This window comes from Orcinus orca, chromosome 3 (assembly GCF_937001465.1).
Source record: "Orcinus orca chromosome 3, mOrcOrc1.1, whole genome shotgun sequence".
NCBI classification, from domain to species: Eukaryota; Metazoa; Chordata; class Mammalia; order Artiodactyla; family Delphinidae; genus Orcinus; species Orcinus orca.
The window spans coordinates 73129352-73143458 of NC_064561.1; the positions used below are offsets into that span (position 1 = coordinate 73129352).

Genomic DNA, 14107 nt, shown 5'->3' on the forward strand with positions numbered 1-14107 from the left:
ATTTTGTTAAGCAGAAGGCAAACTTGTCCTGAGAGGAAAAAAACCATTTTTTTGCTTGCTTTCAAATTTTTATGAGGGTAATTGCAAACAGTAGAAGAGTTTGTCTCTTCTGTGTCCATAAGGCAGAAATACTTGGTAAGACTCTAAGGAAGTGGTACATTAATTACAAAGTTACAGTGGAATTCACAGGCATTACCCATTACAGCCACATAAATAAATATTTAACTTCTTTACCCCTATCCAGAAAAAACAATCTGATGTTAGTTGCGCTGTTTTTTGGATCACCAAATGACATAAGAGTGCATTTCCAAGTTAACAGAAATATGGAAGATGCCATTTTCAAACAATTCTGTCATTCATAATGGTTCCTATCTCAGAATCGATTTTATTCAGGATAAAGATTTCCATTTTGACACTTAATGCCTGAAGAAGAGTCTTCCCTATTAGGAAAAGGAAGGAAGTTCAAGAAAAATCCATTTAACTATGTATGGAATTATCAGTAGGAAAACAATATTCACTCTCCCACCCCTTCTCATTTCACAATTTGATTTTCTATGTGAGGGGAAGGAACAAGTCAAATGAGAAAGTTTGTTTTAATAATTCAAACACAGAGTTAACCTGTATTAAATTATTATGAGAATTTTTACCCTGTTTGCCTATAATGCCTTATTCTCATTTAGCTTTAGAAGATTTACAATTTCATCACCACCCCGAGAGACATTAAAGACATGGATTTCTTTCTTTTTTAAAAAAAAATATTTATTTATTTGGCTGCACAGGGTCTTTAGTTGCAACATGCGGGATCTTTAGTTGCAGCATGCAGGATCTTTTAGTTGTGGCATGCAGTATCTTTAGTTGCAGCACGCGGGATCTTTTAGTTGCAGCATGTGGAATCTTTAGTTGTGGCATGCGGGCTCTTAGTTGCAGCATGCAGGTTCTAGTTCCCTGACCACAGATTGAACCCAGGCTCCCTGCATTGGGAGTGTGGAGTTTATTTTTGTTTGTTTGTTTTTTGGTTTTTTTGTGGTACGCAGGCCTATCACTGTTGTGGCCTCTCCCATTGCGGAGCACAGGCTCCGGACGTGCAGGCTCAGCGGCCATGGCTCACGGGCCCAGCCGCTCTGCGGCATGTGGGATCCTCCCAGACCGGGGCACGAACCCGTGTCCCCTGCATCGGCAGGCGGACTCTCAACGACTGCGCCACCAGGGAAGCCCTGGGACTGTGGAGTTTTAACCACTGGACCACCAGGGAAGTCCCAAGGACATGGATTTCTGAGCCAGGGATTCAAATCCCAATTCTACTACTCAACTGTCATGTGATCTAACTCTGAGCCTCAATTTTCTTATCAGTAAAATGATGATAATAATAAAACGGTCATGTAATTATTTTTATTAAAAAAAAAGAGAGAGGGTGGGAGGGAGGGAGACGCAAGAGGGAAGAGATACGGGAACATATGTATATGTATAACTGATTCACTTTGTTATAAAGCAGAAACTAACACACCATTGTAAAGCAATTATACCCCAATAAAGATGTTAAAAAAAAAAAAAAAGAGAGAGAGATGGGGATATAAGAACACTTAGCACAGCACCTGGCACAGAATGCACATATTGCTACCACTACTGCTTCTGGCCAAACGACATACCGTAAACCTCACAAAACATAATGGTAAATGAAAAGCCCTCCCACAGACTTGAGAATCTAAGATTCCAGTTGCTTTGTCTCAGAAGAATGGCTCTCTCCTTTTCCCATGTGCGATAAACAGAGACTGACACACATATGCTAGACAAAGATAATATACGGTGGAATAACACTTTGATGCAGACTGACTGGGGAAAACAGCTGAATAACAAGAAATCAGGTGGGCACAGTCACTGTCTAAGTTCTTAAGCCCTGTAGCCACAATTTCTTTGAACCAAGCTATCCTAAAAGGTCCAAAGTTATGCTTAGAATCCTTTAACATTGCCCAAGAGCCAAATGGATCTACTGAATGGATGATCTGAACATGATCAGAAGTGCTCCTCAAATCTCTGACCACCAGCATGCTATCAGCGTAGTAGTAAAATCTATTCCATCACAAATATGACTTAAAAGAGAACATCCATATCCTAAGAGGTACATTGATCAAAGAAAAAGCATCTACCCTATCTACATACAATGTTAAAAAAAAAAAGTACATCCAAACACCCTCCAAATTTGTATTTTCCTCAGTTTTGCATATTTCCCTTCAACTGTCACCTAATATTTACATTTAATAAAATATCGAAAAGCCTGATAAACAATTTATACAGGATCCTAATTCTTCCTTAGGGAAAGAATACTCTATCTGTTATGGGAGCAAAAAGATAATTCCAAATCCTTCTTCCATATAACAGAACAAATTAATCCTCCAAACATTTAATTTTTTAAATAAATTTATTTATTTAATTTATTTTATTATTTTTTGGCTGTGTTGTTTCTTCGTTGCTGCGCGCAGGCTTTCTCTAGTTGAGGCGAGAGGGGGCTACCCTTTGTTGCTGCACGCGGGCTTCTCATTGAGGAGGCTTCTCTTGTTGCGGAGCACAGGCTCTAGGTGCGCAGGCTTCAGTAGTTGTGGCATGCACGCTCAGTAGTTGGCTAGGTGCACGTCCTTCAGTAGTTGTGGCATACAGGCTCGGTAATTGTGTCTTGCATGCTCTAGAGCACAGGCTCAGTAGTTGTGGCACACGGGCTTAGGTGCTCCACGGCATGTGGGATCTTCCCAGACCAGGGCTCGAACCTGTGTCCCCTGCATTGGCAGGCAAATTCTTAACCACTGCACCACCCGGGAAGCCCCAAACATTTATTTCTAAATCCACAAATTAACAACATCCATAACAATACACATTCAAATTAAAGTAAAAGAACTTCTGCAAGGAAGTTAGATGAGTAGGTAGGAGAGGGAAAAAGCAAAACCTCAAAGGGGAATTTTGATTATATGGAATACAATAAAGAAGGAATATGACGAAACAGCAAACTTGGCAGACAGTGAAAAACATCTGTCCCTTCTTTCAAAGATTTATTTTTATAGCCCTAGCTACTTGTTACCAGGATGCCAGTTGGAATCTAAAAGCCTTGAGCTAGCTAAAAGTACAGGCTTTCTAAACCATTCCATCAAAGAAATCTGCTAACAGCCCAAGGCAAAATAGATACCAGCAACCCAGTAAGAAGCTTAGAGAACAGGACTGAGAAAATGGACAAATGAAGTAGAAATCAACACGAGTTTAAAATAATTAGAAAATAATAAATACAGAAAACAAAATACATCTAACATATAGATAACCGTTGCCAATAAGAGAACAACAACTTTAAAAAAAAAAAAAAACAGAAGAAAGAAAAAAACTGGACATGTAATTCAAGAAAAATTTCCAGAAACAAAAGTTTTAAGTCTATAGATTGTAAGAATTCAGCCATGTCTACACATTCTAGTGAAGTCAGTGAACTATAAAGATAAAAAAATTCTTTTGGCACCTAGTCAAATAAAATCAGCTCACCTATAATGTTGAAAAGAATCTGGCTGACTTCAAACTTCCACATATCAACATTCAACATATAAGTTAGAGGAGCAATGCCTATAAAGACTTTAGGAAATGAAAACGTGAAGAATTTTATACCCATAGGCTTCCCTGGTGGTTCAGTGGTTAAGAATACGCCTGCCAGTGCAGGGGACACAGATTCGAGCTCTGGTCCAGGAAGATCCCACATGCAGTGGAGCAACTAGGCCCATGCGCCAGAACTACTGAGCCTGCACTCTAGAGCCTGTGAGCCACAACTACTGAGTCCGCGTGCCACAATTACTGAAGCCCGTGTGCCTACAGCCAGTGCTCTGCAACAAGAGAAGCCACCGCACTGAGAAGCCTGCGCACCGCAACGAAGAGTAGCCCCCGCTTGCCGCAACTAGAGAAAGCCCACGCATAGCAACGAAGACCAAACGCAGCCAAAAATAAATAAATCATTTAAAAAATAAAAAAGAATTTTATACCCAGCTAAACCGTTGTTCAAAATTAATGCAAGAGACATATGTTTTTTAAATGCAGTAACTCAGGGAATAATTTCCATTCACCCTTTTTGAGGAAATTTTTATTAAAGGATGAAATATAAGTAACTAAGAGATGAATGCGGAAACTATACCAAAGGTATTGACAGTAAGTAATAAATTCATTCAGCTCTAGAAATACATTTTAAACAACTGTGGGGATTATAGTTACAGAATAAAATGTAAATGTTATAAACTATTAAAAGGGTTGAAGATAATAAAAATAGGGAAGGTAGATGAAAGTTTTAAAAAAATCTTTAAAAGCTGAAAGATCAAGTGTTAAAGATATATTTAAAAGTATAAAACATAAGCACTAGAACTAAAAAACAATATGAACTAAAATTTTAGTTCCTAAAAGGAAAGTAGGAAAAAGTAGAAGTGTAATTTTGATGTTGCTTAGTGGGGAGACCACTATCTAAAGAAATGCTAGCTAAATGCTATCTAAAGAAATGGAGGATTACATTTGCTATGTAAAACTATAGATTTAATAGTATCCACAAGAAGAACGAAATTTAGAAGAAAACAAAACAACTTAATTCACAATTAAGTAAAGGAAAACACAATTAAAATGCAACAAAAAAATCCTACAATCCATATAATGATTTAAGATAAGGGAGAAAAGAGTATATTGGTTCTGTCAGGTTTTATAAGACCAAACACCTTTCCAATCAATAAATGTATAGAGCCTAAATCCAACCAGTTAAAATTAAGAAGAGAGAATGTTACAATGGATCACAAAGCAAAACTCAACCACTAGAAATAAAAGGACATAGGCAAATGTAACTTCTTTTAAGAAATCATAAGGGTAATTTAAATTATAAAGTATATCCACAATGAGGATGAAGACTGAGTAACTGTGAATATCTATATTGCAATAACATAGCATCAAAATCAATGAGACAGAAATGACAGGGCTCATGGGCCAAAGAGAAATATTTGTAGTTGGAGACTTTAATTCACATCTCTTGAGCCATGGCAGATTAAGTGAATAAAAGTAAGGATATGGACTACTTAAAAACATAATTTAAAAGGTAGATGTAATCGATGTATTTTAAACTCTAAAACTTGAGAATATAGCTTTTAAAATATATTTGGAACATGCACAGAAACCGAATATATACTACCCCACAAAGAAAATCTCAAAAATCAAAAAGTAGAAAGAGTACTGATAACATTCTCCAATAAAATTAAAAACAAAATCAGGACACTAATGTAGCAAAAAGTACTACCTGAAAAAATTTTAAATTCTTCTTTTAAAACTCTTGGGTCAATGTTCATTGCAGCACTATTTACAATAGCCAGGACATGGAAACAACCTAAATATCCATCAACAGATGAACGGATAAAGAAGATGTGGCACATATATACAATGGAATACTACTCAGCCATAAAAAGAAGCAAAACTGAATTATTTGTAGTGAGGTGGATGGACCTAGAGTCTGTCATACAGAGTGAAGTAAGTCAGAAAGAGAAAAATATATACCATATGCTAACGCATACATATGGAATCTAAAAAAAATGGTACTGATGAACCTAGTTGCAGGGTAGGGAATAAAGAGGCAGACATAGAGAATGGACTTGAGGACATGGGGTGGGAGGGTGAAGCTGGGGCGAAGTGAGAGTAGCATCAACATATATACACTACCGAATGTAAAATAGTTGGCTGGTGGGAAGCAGCAGCAAAGCACAGGGAGATCGGCTCTGTGCTTTGTGATGACCTAGAGGGGTGGGATAGGGAGGATGGGAGGGAGGCTCAAGAGGGACGGGATATGCGGCATGTGTATGCATATGGCTGATTCACTTTGTTGTGCAACAGAAACTAACATGGGACTGTGAAGCAATTATACTCCAATAAAGATTTTTCACAGAACTAGAACAAAAAATTTCACAATTTATATGGAAACACAAAAGACCCCGAATAGCCAAAGCAATCTTGAGAACGAAAAACAGAGCTGGAGGAATCAGGCTCCCTGACTTCAGACTATACTACAAAGCTACAGTAATCAAGACAGTATGGTACTGGCACAAAAAGAGAAACAAAGATCAATGGAATAAGATAGAAAGCACAGAGATAAACCCACGCACATATGGTCACCTTATCTTTGATAAAGGAGGCAGGAATGTACAGTGGAGAAAGGACAGCCTCTTCAATAAGTGGTGCTGGGAAAACTGGACAGGTACATGTACAAGTATGAGATTAGATCACTCCCTAACACCATACACAAAAATAAGCTCAAAATGGATTAAAGACCTAAATGTAAGGCCAGACACTATCAAACTCTTAGAGGAAAACATAGGCAGAACACTCTATGACATAAATCACAGCAAGATCCTTTTTGACCCACGTCCTAGAGAAATGGAAATAAAAACAAAAATAAACAAATGGGACCTAATGAAACTTCAAAGTTTTTGCACAGCAAAGGAAACCATAAACAAGACCAAAAGACAACCCTCAGAATGGGAGAAAATATTTGCAAATGAAACAACTGACAAAGGATTAATCTCCAAAATTTATAAGTAGCTCATGCAGCTCAATAGCAAAAAACAAACAACCCAATCCAAAAATGGGCAGAAGACCTAAATAGACATTTCTCCAAAGAAGATATACAGACTGCCAACAAACACATGAAAGAATGCTCAACATCATTAACCATTAGTGAAATGCAAATCAAAACTACAATGAGATATCATCTCACACCGGTCAGAATGGCCATCATCAAAAAATCTAGAAACAATAAATGCTGGAGAGGGTGTGAAGAAAAGGGAACACTCTTGCACTGCTGGTGGGAATGTGAATTGGTACAGCCACTATGGAGAACAGTATGGAGGTTCCTTAAAAAACCAAAAATAGAACTACCATATGACCCAGCAATCCCACTACTGGGCATATACCCTGAGAAAACCATAATTCAAAAAGAGTCATGTACCAAAGTGCTCATTGCAGCTCTATTTACAATAGCCCAGAGATGGAAACAACCTAAGTGTCCATCATCGGATGAATGGATAAAGAAGATGTGGCACATATATACAATGGAATATTACTCAGCCATAAAAAGAAACGAAATTGAGCTATTTGTAATGAGGTGGATGGACCTAGAGTCTGTCATACAGAGTGAAGTAAGTCAGAAAGAGAAAGACAAATACTGTATGCTAACACATATGTATGGAATTTAAGGAAAAAAATGTCATGAAGAACCTAGGGGTAAGACAGGAATAAAGACACAGATCTACTAGAGAATGGACTTGAGGATATGGGGAGGGGGAAGGGTAAGCTGTGACAAAGCGAGAGAGTGGCATGGACATATATACACTACCAAACGTAAAATACACAGATAGTGGGAAGCAGCCGCATAGCACAGGGAGATCAGCTCGGTGCTTTGTGACCACCTAGAGGCATGGGATAGGAAGGGTGGGAGGGAGGGAGACACAAGAGGGAAGAGATATGGGAACATATGTATAACTGATTCACTTTGTTATAAAGCAGAAACTAACACACCATTGTAAAGCAATTATACTCCAATAAAGATGTAAAAAAAAAAATTTTTTTTTAAATTAAAGTAGCTGAAAAAAATCAGAAAAACGAAACAAAACAAAACAAAAAAACAAAAATAGAAAAACTCGGATCAAAAATGAAATCAATACTAAAGAGAAAATAATAATTATTAATTATTATTTATATTAATTAATAGAAATTAATAATGTAAGCATTACATATGGATACATCTAAAGCAATAATCAGAATAAACATCTTTAAATACTTAAATTATCTTAAATTAATGAACTTTAAAGAATTAAAATAAATTAATTAAATATCCAATCAAGAAAGTAGATAAATAACAAGAAAATAAATTTAGGGAGGAGAGCAGGAATGAATATAAATAAAGGGAAAAGCAAATGTAAATTAATTAGGAAAGAGAAAAAAATGGTATAACTACTGAATCCAGAAGCTGTATCTGGAAGAAATATATAATAGAAAATTGGTTGCTTCCTGTAAAAACAAACAGAAAGGGCTTCCCTGGTGGCGCAGTGGTTGAGAGTCTGCCTGCCGATGCAGGGGACACGGGTTCGTGCCCTGGTCCGGGAAGATCCCACATGCCGCGGAGCAGCTAGGCCCGTGAGCCATGGCCGCCGAGCCTGCGCGTCCGGAGCCTGTAGGCAACACCTTTCTTAATGGGGAAAGACTGGAAGAATTCCCATTGAAGTCAAGAATAAAAGAAGCCAAAAACATGTCAATAAGCTTCTTATAAACACAATGAATTAGAAAATACACTGGAAGAAAAGTTCCCATCTAAAATGGCACCAAAAATTATCTAGGAGTAACCTTAATAAGAAATGCATAAATTCTACATACAAAAAACTTTAAACCACTACTAAAAAACAGATGGTGGAATGGTGGTTAAGATTCCTCCTGCCATTGTAGGGGACATGGGTTTGAGCCCTGGTCCGGGAAGATCCCACATGCCATGGAGCAACTAAGCCTGTGCACCACAACTACTGAGTCTGCGCTCTAGAGCCCGTGAGCCACAACTACTGAGCCCACGTGCCACAACTACTAAAGCCCGTGCGCCTGGAGCCCATGCTCCACAACAAGAAAAGCCACCACAATGAGAAGCCCGCGCACCGCAACGAAGGGTAGCCCCCGCTCACCACAACTAGAGAAAGCCCGCGTGCAGCAACGAAGACCTAATGCAGCCAAAAATAAAAATAAATAAATAAATAAATTTTTAAAAAATAGATAAATCTTACTAAATTTTTTTCTGTATGACAATAAAAGTCAACAAATTAAAAGAAAACAAACTGTATTTGCAGTACACATTTCCTTAGCATATCAAGAGATCTTATATAAATTAATAAGAGAAAGACCAAACACCCAATTTTTTTAAGTGGGCAAAGGACATAATAGATAACAGAGAAAAGAAATCAAATGGTTCTTAAACGTAAAAACTGCTCCATCTCATACATAAGAGGAGTACAAGTTAAAACTAAGTTATATGTCAATTTTATCTCAATAAATCGGGGTGGGGGGAACTAAGTTAAACCTATCAGTTTGGCAAAGATCAAAAAGTTTGATAATATTCTGTTAGTGAAGATACAGGAGAAAAGGCACTCTCATATTTTTGGTGAAAATAAATTGATATAATAATCACTATGGGGGCTTCCCTGGTGGCGCAGTGGCTGAGAGTCCGCCTGCCGATGCAGGGGACACGGGTTCGTGCCCCGGTCCGGGAAGATCCCACATGCCGTGGAGCGGCTGGGCCCGTGAGCCATGGCTGCTGAGCCCGCGCGTCCGGAGCCTGTGCTCCGCAGGGGGAGAGGCTACAGCAGTGGGAGGCCCACGTACCGAAAAAACAGAAAAACAAAAAAACAAAAAAAAAACAAACAATAATCACTATGGAAGAGAATACAACAACATTTATCAAAATTAAAAATGCCTATGCCCTTAGGAAAAAATATGATTACGTCTTTCGGCCAAGCAATTCCACTTCTAGGAATTTGTCCTGCAGACATACTCACACATAAATTACAAGAATGGTCACTGCAGCACAGCCTGTAACAGCAACAGGCTTGAAAGAGCCAAATGTCCATTAATAGAGAGCTGATTAAAATGTATTATGGTACATTTATTCACTGGAATACTATGTAGCCATTAAGAAGAAGGAGAAAACTCTTTATCCTCTGACTAGAAATACCTCCAACATATATTACTAAATGGGAAAAAATGCATAACAATAGTCTATAAATTGTATAAAAAGAAAAGAAAAGAAAGTATGTGCATTAATATCTCTGGAATGATATATAAGGATCTGGGAATAGTGAATGATGGGGGGGTGGAAAGGGAGAACTGGGTGGTTGAGAATCAGGAACAGGAAGAGGCTTACTCTACTCCTTGGTACCTTTTGACTTTTGAACCAATATATATATGATCTACTTTAAAAGTCAGTTAGCTTGGGAAAAAATGAAGAAGCCATGCAAATGAAGGTCTCACTGTAAAGGGAGCTGGGATCCTCCTGTGATGTATGTAACCTGGTTCATATTAAAATATTTTGGCTCACATTAACTTCTTAACATATGCCTACCTGTTTAGGTGGGTTTTTAGTGCCAATTTATAGCATAGTTTGTCTATGAGCCATGTTCTGTTGAGCCACGGCCATTTCAAACAAACATATGTCCAACAAATAGCATATAATGGCTGATAATGGTTTCAGTCTTTCCTCTATTGCAAATTACAAACGTTTTATGAACAAGTCCATGAATGCATGATGAAGTATGACTTTTTAAGTCACTCTGCCATTTTATGGAATGTAAGCATTACAATCACAGTAAATTGGGCCAATGAAGTTTGTCATTTGGAAATCTCCAAACCATCAGCAATTAAAAGATTTTTCCATGAACCCCAAATCAAGTATTCTTTGGGAACTTTAATTTTCTTAAAGTTCCTTTTGTTTCAGTTTATTCCATGAAAATATGAAAGACTATCAGATGCACAAAACCGAAACAAAAATCCTGTATTGATCTGTGAAATGTTTAACAGCACCCTGAATTTAAAACGCAGCTTCAGTCCAAATAACACGATTTATTAAAGTTCTAAGACTTAACTTCTAGCACATATTTACAATATGAATCTGTCATTACTCAGAGCAATTCTCTTTGATATGTTCTTTAAATCAGCTGCCTTTTATATTTTGATTATAGACTATTTTAATTATGCACTAAAAAAGAACATATCTCCCACTAAGAAAATGAGCACCAGCAACTCCAAAGTAATTTCCCCAGTACAATCTCCATTAAGCCTCTAAATACTTCCTTTACTAATTCAATGAATTAGAACTCTATTGTTTATGAATCACCTTTATGTTTGTAGGCCTATAACCCTTCTTTTATAAAATACAATTGCTATGGAAGGAAACGATATTTATGTCTGATTAGAAATGAAAACACTATTACATAAATCAGTTTGGGCATTTCTTCACGTCTTGAAACATGATCAGCAATTTAGTCTAATTGGTGATCAAGGAAACTATCTTGTGATCAATTAAAGTAATTACCAAATTCCGGCAACACAACCTACCTTAATTTCAGCTAGAGTCTGCACTTCTTCAACTTTAATTAAAAATAATGAAAATTATTAAGCAAAATGCACAGCAAGATCATTGCCAAGCACGCACATGTCACAGGACAGGACCTTCCCTTGGTGTTGGTGACTGATCCATCACATAAACATTGCTTGGTGCACCAAGGAAAGGCATTCTTTGCCCCCAGAATATGATTACATGTCTCACGATGGCTTTCTCTGAAAAACACTCAACTGTTCTAGCCACTGCCAAGGGAACATCAGATCTTAATCTGCAGGCAACAGACGCATATTCTCAACTTGCAACACGAGAAATGTGAGGAGCAGATCCAACCAAAGATGTATTTGATCATGCTTTTTTTCCTCCAAACTGTCACTGGTATTTTGACACAGTGGTCAATCGCAGAGACTTTAGGGTCAGAGACCTAGGTTCAAGTCCTGGCTCTGCTATTCACTAGCTATGTGACCTCAAAGAAATTACTTAACATTTGAAATGAGTCTCAGTTTCCTCATATGTTTAAAGGGGATAATTCATGTGACAAACTTTACAGTATGACAGGCATTCTATTAGGCACTCAGTTAATGCTACTGTTTATTATCATCATCAACACTTTAACATTACAGTGTCTATGGCCTGGAAAGGAAGAATTCCTTTCCAAACCTAGTACAAAAACAATAGGAAGGCCAAAGAAATCCACCTATGCAAGGCTGAGAAAACCATAAACATATTTAGAACGGTTTCTCGATGTATCCTCAGAAGAAGATTTCCAGTGGAACTGGCAATCTGTCAGTGAGCTTCTTAACCAAACAGGTGACTCACATCTCCCTGAGAAGCCAAACTAAAGGCCTTGCCTGCAGACCATCCCCTAGGCAGTCCGGTGTGTGTGTGTGTGTCTGGGCAGACAACCCCAGCCGATCCAGGGGCCCTAGGCTACCTGCCTTCTACGTGCTCTACTGCAGAGCCCAACATTTCCAACAACTCAGGCCAAGAATACCCAACTCTGAAGCTAAAACTGGCTTCCCCAGGCACTTGAGACAATGTCCACAACCTACTGAAAGAACAGCCCGCTCTGCTGTGCCTTAGGCTGAATTAGTGCCCCCACAGTTGTGGCAATAAGTACACCACCTGTGAGATAGCACGCTCACTTCTAAACATTACTTTCAAAAGCTGTACGCACAGAACCATAATATTTTAGAGCCGTTAAAAGAAGTTCCTAAGTCACCATTTTTTTTGCAATAATCATAATATCCTAATTAGGCCATTTCGAAAAATAAGGCAGCTCTTTTAGCTAGTTACATGGTACTACCTTCAATGTATACTGTTAAATGAAAAAGCAAGGTGCAAAAGAGTTTCCTTTGCAGAATCAGGATTTATAATTACATTAGTAAACTCCTCCTGAATTCCTAGGGAGACTACTGTTTGATAAAGGTCTGCTACTATGAATCCACTCTTCTCAAGGCAGCAGAGTTAAGCAACATAAACACCTGTACACACAATTTTACCTAAGAGTCCTTCGTTTTTGTTCCATTTGCAGTGAAAGTTCTCTAACTAGCTAAGTTTCACACAGCTTTCTGTGCCAAAAAGAAGGTCTGACCAGGATGACCACAAGCTGAGAACACCTTTACCACTCATTTCCGAATTCCTCTGCACATGTATTTAAATTACATTTCCCCATATCATCATCAGCTACTACTGGGCAGACCAACAGCTAAATCTGATTAGCTCTTTCTAGAATTTCTCACAATCCTTTAGTTTTGCTCTCTTGGAATCAGCACATTTCACCAGCTTTCTATCCATCCTTTCCCCCTAAAGCAGACCAAAACAACGGTTTCAAAATCACCCGAGAGGAATCCACCAGAGAAGCCATTAATGCCGATTTCCCTAATGTCAGAATAACTTCTGATGCCTCGCTGTTCACTGCTGCTATTCATTATTGCCAGTCGGTTGCCTCAGAAAAGTCCTGTTGGAGGTTTTCTTTCCTAACCTGCTGATAATCCGTATTTGTTAGCTTTCAGGAGTCTTGCGGGGGAGAGGTATGGCAAAGACTACCAAGGTTTTTGGTTTGTTCTGTTTTAGCCACCCTGTAAGAATTACAATTTACACTCCTTCATATTGTGATCATTATGAGGTTTATAAAAATTCAAATTTATATAGAAAAATATCCCTAGGCTTCAACTTCATGCATCCAAACCACTATGATATATGGAGTATACGGCCAAATACATTTTTAAAAATGGAATAAAAAAATGGAATAATATCAAAATGGCAGTCTACTCCCTATCTTTTCTGCTTTATAATCAACTGGTTCCTTTTAAGAGATGCAACTAGTACGTACACTATATAATTCCAGTTTATATCTGACGGGAAACGGCCTTGCCTTATTATATATATAAGGTTGTATATGCACCTAATTTTAAAAAGAGAAAGAGAGAAAAGACAAAATGGTTTCTTTCTGCCCAAACTGGGATGTGTTATATTAAACTGAAAGTCAAGATCCGGTAACAATAACCAAAAGGGTGGAGGAAGAAAACAAGGGCTCAGGGCAAAAAGAACACCCACTCCCCTACCATCTGGGTGTGGGGACACTCAAAAAGCATTTTAAAGAAACAAAGCAGTATCTGATCTGGCTTAATGGTACAGTAAATACATTTTCTACAAGCAGTACACATTTTGTAAAACAGTCTCATTCCACTTCACAAAGTATCCGATGGTATAAAAAGGTCTGCACATTGGTGAATTCATACTTATCCTTTCTTTTACTTATTTTTAAACAAGAATCAAGTCTCCTTGTAAGAGTTTTTAGGTACAGTTTTAGCAACATTTGCCAATATTTTCTGTAGGAAAAATACATCACCCAAATATTCAAGCCCCATCAGACATCCTGATCATTCCACAGAGGACATCCAGTGATAGACGGCTGCAATGCATCACTGGAAGAAAACAGCCTGCCAGACCCGCTTCTCAGAAAACGATGCCAAT

At 38.0% G+C, this 14107-nt stretch overlaps 1 protein-coding gene across 2 annotated transcripts in view; it reads right to left on the bottom strand.

The window, feature by feature from the left end:
• Positions 1-14107, bottom strand: part of PCBD2 (pterin-4 alpha-carbinolamine dehydratase 2) — a 49850-nt gene that overhangs the window by 2274 nt on the left and 33469 nt on the right. The window lies entirely within an intron of this gene.